This window comes from Procambarus clarkii, chromosome 1 (genome assembly GCF_040958095.1).
Source record: "Procambarus clarkii isolate CNS0578487 chromosome 1, FALCON_Pclarkii_2.0, whole genome shotgun sequence".
Taxonomy (NCBI): domain Eukaryota; kingdom Metazoa; phylum Arthropoda; class Malacostraca; order Decapoda; family Cambaridae; genus Procambarus; species Procambarus clarkii.
Window position 1 is genome coordinate 21,138,221 of NC_091150.1, and position 9,544 is coordinate 21,147,764.

At 49.0% G+C, this 9,544-nt stretch overlaps 1 protein-coding gene across 1 annotated transcript in view; it reads left to right on the forward strand.

The window, feature by feature from the left end:
* The window catches only part of LOC123751856 (lateral signaling target protein 2 homolog), a gene marked incomplete at its 5' end in the record, with an annotated part of 134,174 nt that overhangs the window by 86,065 nt on the left and 38,565 nt on the right, over positions 1 to 9,544 (forward strand).

The following is a 9,544-nucleotide window of genomic DNA, read 5'->3' on the forward strand; positions in this document are numbered from 1 at the left end:
CATGGCCTCTGTGTTGTTGGTTCTGCCCCTTTCGTTCTCATTACAGCCTGTTTTCCTCATTCCTCATCTTCCTTCTACGCTCATGTCCCTCGCCGCTGGTGCTGGGGCTGTTTTTCTAGTCCGTATGGCTTGTTCTTCTGTATCCGCTTCGGGTCGATTGACCTGCGGGGTAATATGTGAGGGATAGTTGGATTGTTTTGCATGTCGGTTACTCATCAGGGCTTGATGTCTGCGAGATGCCCTGTACAAGTTAGTTTACGCTTGTTCGTGTTGAGCTAACTAAGTGTCAGGGGATGTAATAGTTCTGAAGTTATCTTGCCCCTCTCGTTACACATTGTTGTGTGGTTTAGTATGTGCTAAGTTTTGGGACGCTTACCTTCCTGGGGTGCCAGACCCGGTCGATGGCAGACATGGCAGGTGCTTCTTGACACCTACTGCTGCCTTGCAGTTACCTTGCAGTTGTTCCTGGCTTTGCGTTTCCACGGCCCAGTTGTCGACCAGGCCTCCTCGTTGCTGGACTGGTCACCCAGGCTGTTTGACGCGGCTACCCGCAGCATGACGTATTACTTACAGCCTGGTTGATCAGGTATCCTTTGGAGGTGTTGATCCAGTTTTCTCTTGGTCACTGTGAGGAGTCGGCCTGTTTTGCCCCTTCTGTGTCGTGGAGGCATGTTGCACAGTCTCGGGCCTCTGCGGTTGCTGGGGTTCTCTCTGTGTAGAGGAGCTAGGTTGGGCTTTGTCCATGTTCAGTTCCCTGCTTTTGCACCGCCCCTATGTTTGGTTCTTTCCCGGCTTGCCAGGTTTGGGTTCCTGGTTTCCTGGCTTACCCTGCCAGTTGGTATTTTCCGGATCTCATGGTGTCATTAATCACGAATCTCGCATCGGAACCACAGTCTCCAATCTCCTGGCGAGCTCGCTGGCATTGGGAAGTTTTCTGTACGGCAGACGTTCCTTCTCATTCCTTGTCGGCTTGGGTTCCGGCTCTGTTTGCTCGGTGGTCGCACCCGAGGTTTCCCTGCGGCTCCTCCTCTTCCTATGCTCGTCCGGTCCATGGTGGGGCTGATTCGGTTCTGCCTCGAGTATCTCGCCATCTGTTGGTAGTCAGGTGGCTTTGTTGATGGTGTCCCACCTGCGTGCTTCGTCGTGGCGGTGGTGTGGGGTTTTCTTTAGCGGTCCTTCCTTTTTCTTTCTGTCCCTTCGTTGGTTTGCTACGTTTTCTTGGCGTGGTCTGGTCCTTGTCTTGTGGAGGTTTAGGGCTGTCATTTTGCCACATACTGTCGGCTTGTTTGGTGCGGCGGTGGCTGAGTCGCTCTGGGTTGCTTTGGTTTTGGAAGTTGCCTCGGCACTGCTTCGCGAGCCGTTTCTGGCGTGGTTTACCTCCAGCCTGCTCTTGCGCCACTTGAGCCGTCCTAGTTCTTGAATTGTGTGCTCATTTCTCTTCTCGGTTTGTGGTGGCCCCCTTCGGTTCTGAGTTGTTTTCCGAGGCTCTTTTCTTGTTGGCGTTGGCCTCTAGGGGTCGGGTTGGAGTACTTCATGCTTTCCTCCGGTGCCTGGCTTTCAGCTCTTTTGGTTCTCCTGATTGGCTCGTTCGTTTGCGGCCGTCTCCTTTTCTGGCGAGGACTGGCATGGCTGCTTTCTGGAAGGGTCCTTGGGTTGTTCGATGCTTGGTTGGTCTGGACGGGGGTGCATCACGTTTTGTGTTCCGTTACGGCGCTGCACCATGCTTGGCATGCCACGGCTGCCGTGACCGGGGTCGCGCTTTGTGTTGTTTCGAGTTCCCCTCTTTCCTGTTCCAGGGTGTGGTTCGTTCGGGTTGTCTGCAGGGTTACCTGGTTACCTGGTTGATACCTGGTTGATGGGGTTCTGGGAGTTCTTCTACTCCCCAAGCCCGGCCCGAGGCCAGGCTTGACTTGCGAGAGTTTGGTCCACCAGGCTGTTGCTTGGAGCGGCCCGCAGGCCCACATACCCACCACAGCCCGGTTGGTCCGGCACTCCTTGGAGGAATAAATCTAGTTTCTTCTTGAAAAGGGTGGTTCGATCTTGCAAGCCTGGTGTCTGTCCCCATGCCCACATCATTGGTTGGTTGGCTCTGCGTTCCCTACGTTGATGTTCCTGGGCCTTGTCGGGCCTGTGTGGCCTTGGGTTGGCAGTTGCAGTTTTTGTCTCCGCTTTGCATTGGGGGTGTGCGTCTTCCGCCTTCCAGGTTAGGTCCCTCTTGTTTTCATCTTTGGGTACATAGCTCTGGGGAGCCGACCGGGCTCCCTCCAGAAAACTAGCATTGAATGTAATGAAATGCTATTTTCTGGGTGAGACCCAAAGGCTCCCCGGCAACCTTCCCTCCCCCTGGTCGGCGTTTTTTCACGTGTTTTGATGTCCAGCCTCAGAACTGAGAGGTGGATTGCCAGCTGGCACAGGAGTCTGGGGCTCCCCCCTTCCCCCTACCAGGAAGGGGAGAGCTGCGCAGACAGCGGCACGGTGACAATTGACGTCATACTCGTTTGCCCTTTTCTGTTTGGGGAGTTCTATCCACTTGTTCGGCTTTTTGTAGCAATTTTCACCAGAATAGGGGTTTGTTTTGGGACACTTACCTTCCTGGGGTGCCAGACCCGGTCGATGGCAGACATAGAATGCTTCCAATCACACGGGGGTTTCTACAGGCCATTGCTCCTCGTACCTCTTCTGAGGGGGCCAGGTTCTGGCTCGTGGTCCCCGGAAGGGCCCACAAAACAACTTACACACGACTAATGCCAAAGTCTGACATTAGCATATCAGCCTGGAAAGCTCCGGGGAGTCTCCGGGTCTCACCCAGAAAATGGCATTTCATTACATTCAACGCTGATTTTTTAGCCTCCAAACCAATGGTCCGACTTCTGGCTCGGTTGAAGAAGGGTCGGCATGCGGCGTGATGATGTGTTGCTTGTTTACTCATTTTTCCTTGGGGGAGTTTCTCGCCTCTGTACGATCTCGTGTTGCAATATTTCTACCAGGAGGAGTATGTTTTGAAACACCTACCTTTCTGGGTCCTCAATCCCGGTCGATGGTAGACATGATTACTGTCATACATTAGAATTTCATAAGTTATTGTTCCCTGTACCTTTTGGGAACATGTTCTGGCTAGTGGTCCCCAGTAGGCATGACAACTCCATATGACTGAAGCCCCATATTGGCTAATATCAGTCCAATAGCTCCAGGGAACCTCCGGGGCTCTACCCAGAAAATGGCGTGTCATTACATTCAACATTGTGTTTTTTCTTGTTCTCTTTACACTATTGAATGTACACTTACACTGTTGTAGACAGCCTGTAAGCATCTTGACAGGCTGTCAGCATCCTGACAGCCTGTCTTCCCGAAAAAGTTGGGAGGGGGGAGAATGGGAGCATGGCATGGGTAGGGAGGGGGAGGATTGAGTGATGGCGAGGGTTGGGTGGGTGGTGGATGGAGGGCGGGTGATGGTTGGGAGGGGAATAATGGAGGTAGGGAGAGCTGGGAGGGGGAGCATGGCATGGGTAGGGAGGGTGAGGATTGGGTGATGTCATGAGTTGGGAAGGTGAGGATTGGGTGATGTCATGGGTTGGGAAGGTGAGGATTGGGTGATGTCATGGGTTGGGAAGGTGAGGATTGGGTGATGACATGGGTAGGGAAGGTGAGGATTGGGTGATGACATGGGAGGGAGAGGATTGGGTGATGTCATGGGTTGGGAGGGTGATGGATAGAGGGAGGGCAAAGGTAGGGTGTGGGTGTATGGAGGTATAGGTAGGGAGAGTGTCACCTGCCCTCCTGCCTGTGTGGTCACATGTCTGACTGCCTGCCCACCCACTGAAACCAGCCTGCCTACCAGCCTGCCTGCCTACCCATCCACCTGCCTGTACACCTGCCTGTTCACCAGCCTGCCTGCCTGCTCGCCTATATGTTCACCCACCTGCCTTCCCACCCACCCATATGCCTGCCTGCCCACTCACCTGCTAACCACCAGGGCTTCTGCCTACCATCCACCCATCCAGCCCACCTACTCACCTGCCTGTCTGCCTGCCCGCCTATCAGCCAGTCAGCCCAAAATGTCAGTTGTGGTACATAAAATTGTGAATGTTCACTTTTTGGACTTTCCCGGTAAAATGTTTGTTAATCTGGATGACGGGCCTAACCGGATGGGGTTCCTTCCCATATAGTCCAGATTAGCGAGCTTCGTCAGTATATGCAGTATACTGTGTGAGGCCTCTCATCATCTTTCCAGAGCACACATACCTTGAGGTTATCTTGAGATGGTTTCGGGGTTTAGCATCCCCGCGGCCCGGTCTTCGACCAGGCCTCCTCGTTGCAGGACTGGTCAACCAGGCTGTTGGATGCAGCTGCTCGCAGCCTGATGTACGAGTCAGCCTGGTTGATCAGGTATCCTCTGGAGGTGCTTATCAAGTTCTCTCTTGAGTGACATGTTGAATGCTTTGAGATGGTTCCAATGATTTAGGTTGTTTACCGTGTCTTTATGTGCCATATATGTTGCCTGAATTCCCTCTAATTTAAAAACCTCATCTGTATCTAACCTATCTGAATTGAAAGGGGCAGCGTGTATTTGTACTGAGAAAGCACAAGCGATTTTAAGAGTATGAGCGTTGTGATAGAATCCCTGGATTTGAAGGTTCTCATAATCTACGATTATCTTTTGCGTTGTTTATGCTGTTTTGCTTTGTTATGCTCAACAAACTTCAGGTTATCTGGCATCACTATTTCCAGATGCTTTCATGTTGTATTTTGGTTGACTGTTGTAAAACATCATCTGCTTGATAATCTCTTAATTATTTTCTTTACTGAATTACCCTATCCATGCTGTCTCACCCTTAAAGTGAAGACATCACATCTGTGAGTAAGTTATAAGATAAGCTGTGTTGGTGTGGAGGGATGCCCAAGGATCCCTCAAAGCCAGCCTTGCCTAACCTCAAATAAATTGCACAATCTTCAGTTTCGTGAACACCCAGACGTCCCAATAATCTGGGTTGCACTGTATAGGCCAAGACCAACATTGATAAAAATCAGTTCGTCAGTAGTCGAGATACTGTACTTATTGAAGTTGATAATGCCAAGTAGTGTTTGCCGACATATTAGTCAGTATGCTGTATTGTATATTCTGTACTGTGTAAAATGTGTGCGATTAGTTTACAATTATATACTGTATATAAAGTAATTATAATATTCTTAATACAAATGTGATGAACAAAATTACTGTTTTTTACAAGGTCATATGTCAGAATTTTTAAATAAGTAGAAATAATAAGTATGTCATTATTTGTGATTCCTAAGATAAAACAACAGAGTTAATTGTAAATGAATAGGTTAAAATGCATTTTTCCTGCTCTGGACAATGAGCACAGAATACAAATTTTCCGGCAAGCAGGAGAGAGGCCAGGCGATGGGTGTGACTTCACTGATAGTGTAGAGTTTGTCAACAAGCCTGGCTGTACACCATGCTGTACTGCAGGGTTGTAGGCTCCAAGTTGGACACCAGTAAAAATGACAAGAATTTGAGAAAACAGTGAACGACTCAACTTAACTGCCAAGGCTATGCAGGTAGGGGATGTTATTCATCGCATAGGATATGCAGACAGAAATTTGTGGATCTGGGCGATGTAACTTGTGTATAAGGGCACCAATTTAACGACAATTCTTCTGTAATGATAGTCATTCCGTATATTTAATTGGATTACTTCAGGGGGAGGGTATTAACACTTTCTGGATCTGAGGATGGGGTTTGTTTTCTTGTTCAAAGTGAACCACGCTTGTGCTGCTTGCTTAGCGATGCACATGTTTATACTCATTTTCTGTTTGCAAGCCTATTTATAGGGTTAGAACATTGATTTTTATATCAATATGTCTGGAAATAAATGTCACTGCATGTAGGTACAAAACTAATTGAATAAACATTGTCTGGTGTGCAAGACCTTGTTGAATTTGAGGCCAATAATTGTTGTTATACATTTTTCTGAGAGAGGCCCCTGAAGGCTTGTTAGACCCTCCCTGCCTAAACTGAAGCCAGGACCATAATCTGGTTGTCTCTACAAGGCAGTAACATCTTGGTAATTGGAAATCAACCCAAAATAGAGCAAAAAACTTCCCAGAAAAGATATGCACAACAAAAGAAACAATGGCTTCAAGAAAATAATGTACCGCAGGGTAAACCACGCAAACGACGGTTGCTGCGAGGTAGATACCCGAACTGTGAAGAGCCTGGCAGCCACCAGATACAGGCCTAGGTCATCCGGGGTTCTAGCCTGCTTGCCCCATCACTTGCTGTCCCGGTCATTGTATTGGAAGCACGCAACCTGTGGCACAACACGTCTCCTACTTCACACCTTCAGTGAAATCATTTTGGTTATCCCCGAGGACATTAATTCCTCCAGGGGCTTTAGAGGTTTTACTATTGTTTCCTTTGTTCTACATGTTTGTGTTTTATATCAGCCACATTTTGTGCCCTAACCTTGTGTGCCAGTGTTATCTTCTTCGATAGTTGGCTGGCACCTCTTTTACCCTGCGAGAGATACCAACTCTAAGTGATTCAATTTACTCCAATATATATATTGGCTCCTCTACAGTCACCTCATTTTTGGGTAGCATGTAAGACTACTTCTCCATTATGAGACCTGTTGATGGGGAGTTTAGTAGTTGTGTACCTACATTCATGCATGGCTCTGCTTCTTGTGCATGTTGCTTCTTTGTGCTGTTGCTGAGGTATTTTAGGGGGACTTTTTTTTTAGCTTCTTCATATTTGTGTTTGCCCTGCTCTTCCCTAGGTTGTTTGCCTACCTGTTTCAGCTTCTTGTGCAGGTTCCTTCACTGTTGATGTTGGTTGTGGCAGATGACAGATGTGCCCGTCAGCAATTGAGCTGTAGTACCTTCATGGGGTTGTCTCCTTGAGCTGCATTCCATTTGGCTCATGGCAGTTATGGGTGAGCTCAAGAGTAGTCCTCTTGCAGGGGTTCTGACCTCAGCCAAGACATTGTCAGTGGCTCTTTCAAAGCTGCCAAAGCAAGGTGGCATCTCTTAGTTTGCATTGACTCTTTTATGATATGCCTTGTTGGAGTTGTGTGGGGGTAGCTTGCCCAGTTTGCCTCAGCTTAGTCCCACTTGTCTCATGGCTTGTGGGCCCTTTGGGTCATTTTTGTTGGAGTTGGTGGAGTTGGTCAGTACTTGGTGGAGTTCAGATCTGTCCAGGCTGGCTTCCTCTCCACATCTCCGTTGGGTCAATTCCGGTTCATTCTCAGCCTCTCGCAGTTCAACCAGTTTCTTCTTTATCCCTCTTTCCTGAGATAACCTTATTCCTGGTCTGTCTCGCCGGGGGCCTGGGTCCTTTCCGGGATCTCCAGGTTGCTTCTTGGCACGTCCCTATTCATCTGTAGTGCACGTGTTGGTTTTGGTTTGTGGTGTGGACTTAGGCTTACTACTTCCAGGTTCTCCTGTTAGCCTGAATCTAGCTCCATGAGTTTTCACATGCTTTGCTCGGGTCGTGGCCCATCTCCGTCTCTTGGATATTTGGGTTTTGGCCTACCTTGACAACTGGATGTTTTGGGCTCCTAGCCAGTCTGTATGTCTGCTATCCAGGGTTCTGGTTCTTTCGGGTTCTTGGTGAACCGGTGGAAGTCCCAGGTGGTTCCGACCTGGGTTTGAACTTGGTGGGCATCACCTGGGCTTCGGGTTGGCATCACTGGCCTTGCCTCCAACTTGCTTGGCCCGGCTGCAGTTCTGCCATCTTTTCGTGTTGAGTCATTCTCTGGTGACTCGGTGGTTTCGCAGCCAGCTGTGCAGGAGACTGCTTTGCCCTCCTAGTTCATTCCCTGGGCTGAGTTTGGCTTCGCAAGTTCTTTGCTTCCTCCAGGGCACTCCTTTTCGCTGCTGTCGCGACCACTGGTTGCAGACTTCGTTGTCCCTGTGTCAGCTGCAGCGTTGGCAGCTGCTTCTTCTTCTGGTTTCATGGTGGTCAGTTGCCTGGCACCTTCCTCCTCCTGTACTCAATGTCTTTACAGATGCCTCAGCTCTCAGCTGGGATTTTGTCACCACTGATCATCAGGCTGGTCAAAAGCAGTGGTCTTTCATTGGGTGCACAACACTGTGTGGGAGTTTGCAGCTGCGTGGCATGGAGGATATAAATTCCTCAGGGCTCTGTTGTCCAGCCCCATTTGGACTGTTCTCTCGTGGTTCATTGTCTAACCCCGTGGGTTTTGATTCGGTCCCAATCTCTTTGGAGATGCTCGCTGCATGTAGCCCTTGTTTTGGGTTCTTAGGGTTTGGCTCTCTGTGCTTTTTATGTTCTGGGTGTGTCCATCGTCCTTGCCGATGGTCTGTCCTGGTTATGTTCTGTCTCCACAGAGTGGATCATCAACACCGCCTCCTTCCTTTGGCTCTGCGAGTCATGTGGTTGCCAGGATGTGGACTTCTTCCCGTTGGCTTGGTATCGGTGTTTTCCTCTTTAAGCGCCGTTCCCCAATTGCAAGGCCCTCGCAGTGAACGCCTTTTGATTGGAATGGTCAAGGTTGGAGATTTCTGTAACTTTCCCCCAGTCCAGATGTTGCTCCAGGTCCTGGTGTGTTTGGAGTCCTACAAGGAAAGGTGGTCCTTCTTGCTCCTTGGTTGTCGGCCCCTGCCTTGGTTTTGGCGTTGCTTGCTCCATGTCCGAACCCAGCCATTTTTCCGTGTCTCCAGCTCTTCCTGAGGGTCGGTCTGACAACGTACGTTGCTGGTTTCTTCTCCACTCTTGACATCTGGAATTTTTAGGTGGCTCCCTGACACCATCCCTCCCTCAGGGAGTCGGGTAATTACATCATTCACTGAGGTGATGGAGAAGCAGCCTTTTCCCTTGCTCCTTCCTTCAATCCTTCCTCCCTAAATGAGTGGAAGGGGTAGTGCGAATGAGTGGGCACTGGTTTATAACATTTTTGATCATATGGTTTCATAGTTTGATGCCCCTGTTCACCTAGCAGTAAATAGTTACCTGGGAGTTAGACAGCTGCTTCCTAGGGATGTGTAACAAAAAGGAGGCCTGGTCGAGGATCGGGTCGTAGGGATGCTAAGCCCTGAAAACATCTCAAGATAACCAAGATAACCAGATTGGCCTGTGTTTTCCCATTATTGACTGCAGTGATAAGTAAGGCAACATTTGTCATAGTTATCACCAGTGTTAAAGCTAAGTTTCATTCCTAGAGAAGTGGACTGGGTCTTGTCAGATTCACTTACACGAGTTATGTGGGAGTGTCTCCTGCTGAGTGGTTTGCTAGTTATTGATATGAAACTCTTATCCAGTAAAATTCACAATGTTGTATAGAGGTTAAGCTAAATAAACCTGTTGACCTATACAAAATTGTTCCATCTGGCCTATCTCTTGGTAATATTGACTGTCCCTCATGGCCTAGCACAGACACATATCTAACAGAATATGATAGAGGACCTATACAGATCTCCCTACATTATATCATGGGGGACAGCACGATCAAAGGGACCACGTTCCCCAAAACACCAGTCTCGGCGCCGACCTCAGTGTAGCTCTCCATTGACAAGTGGACGT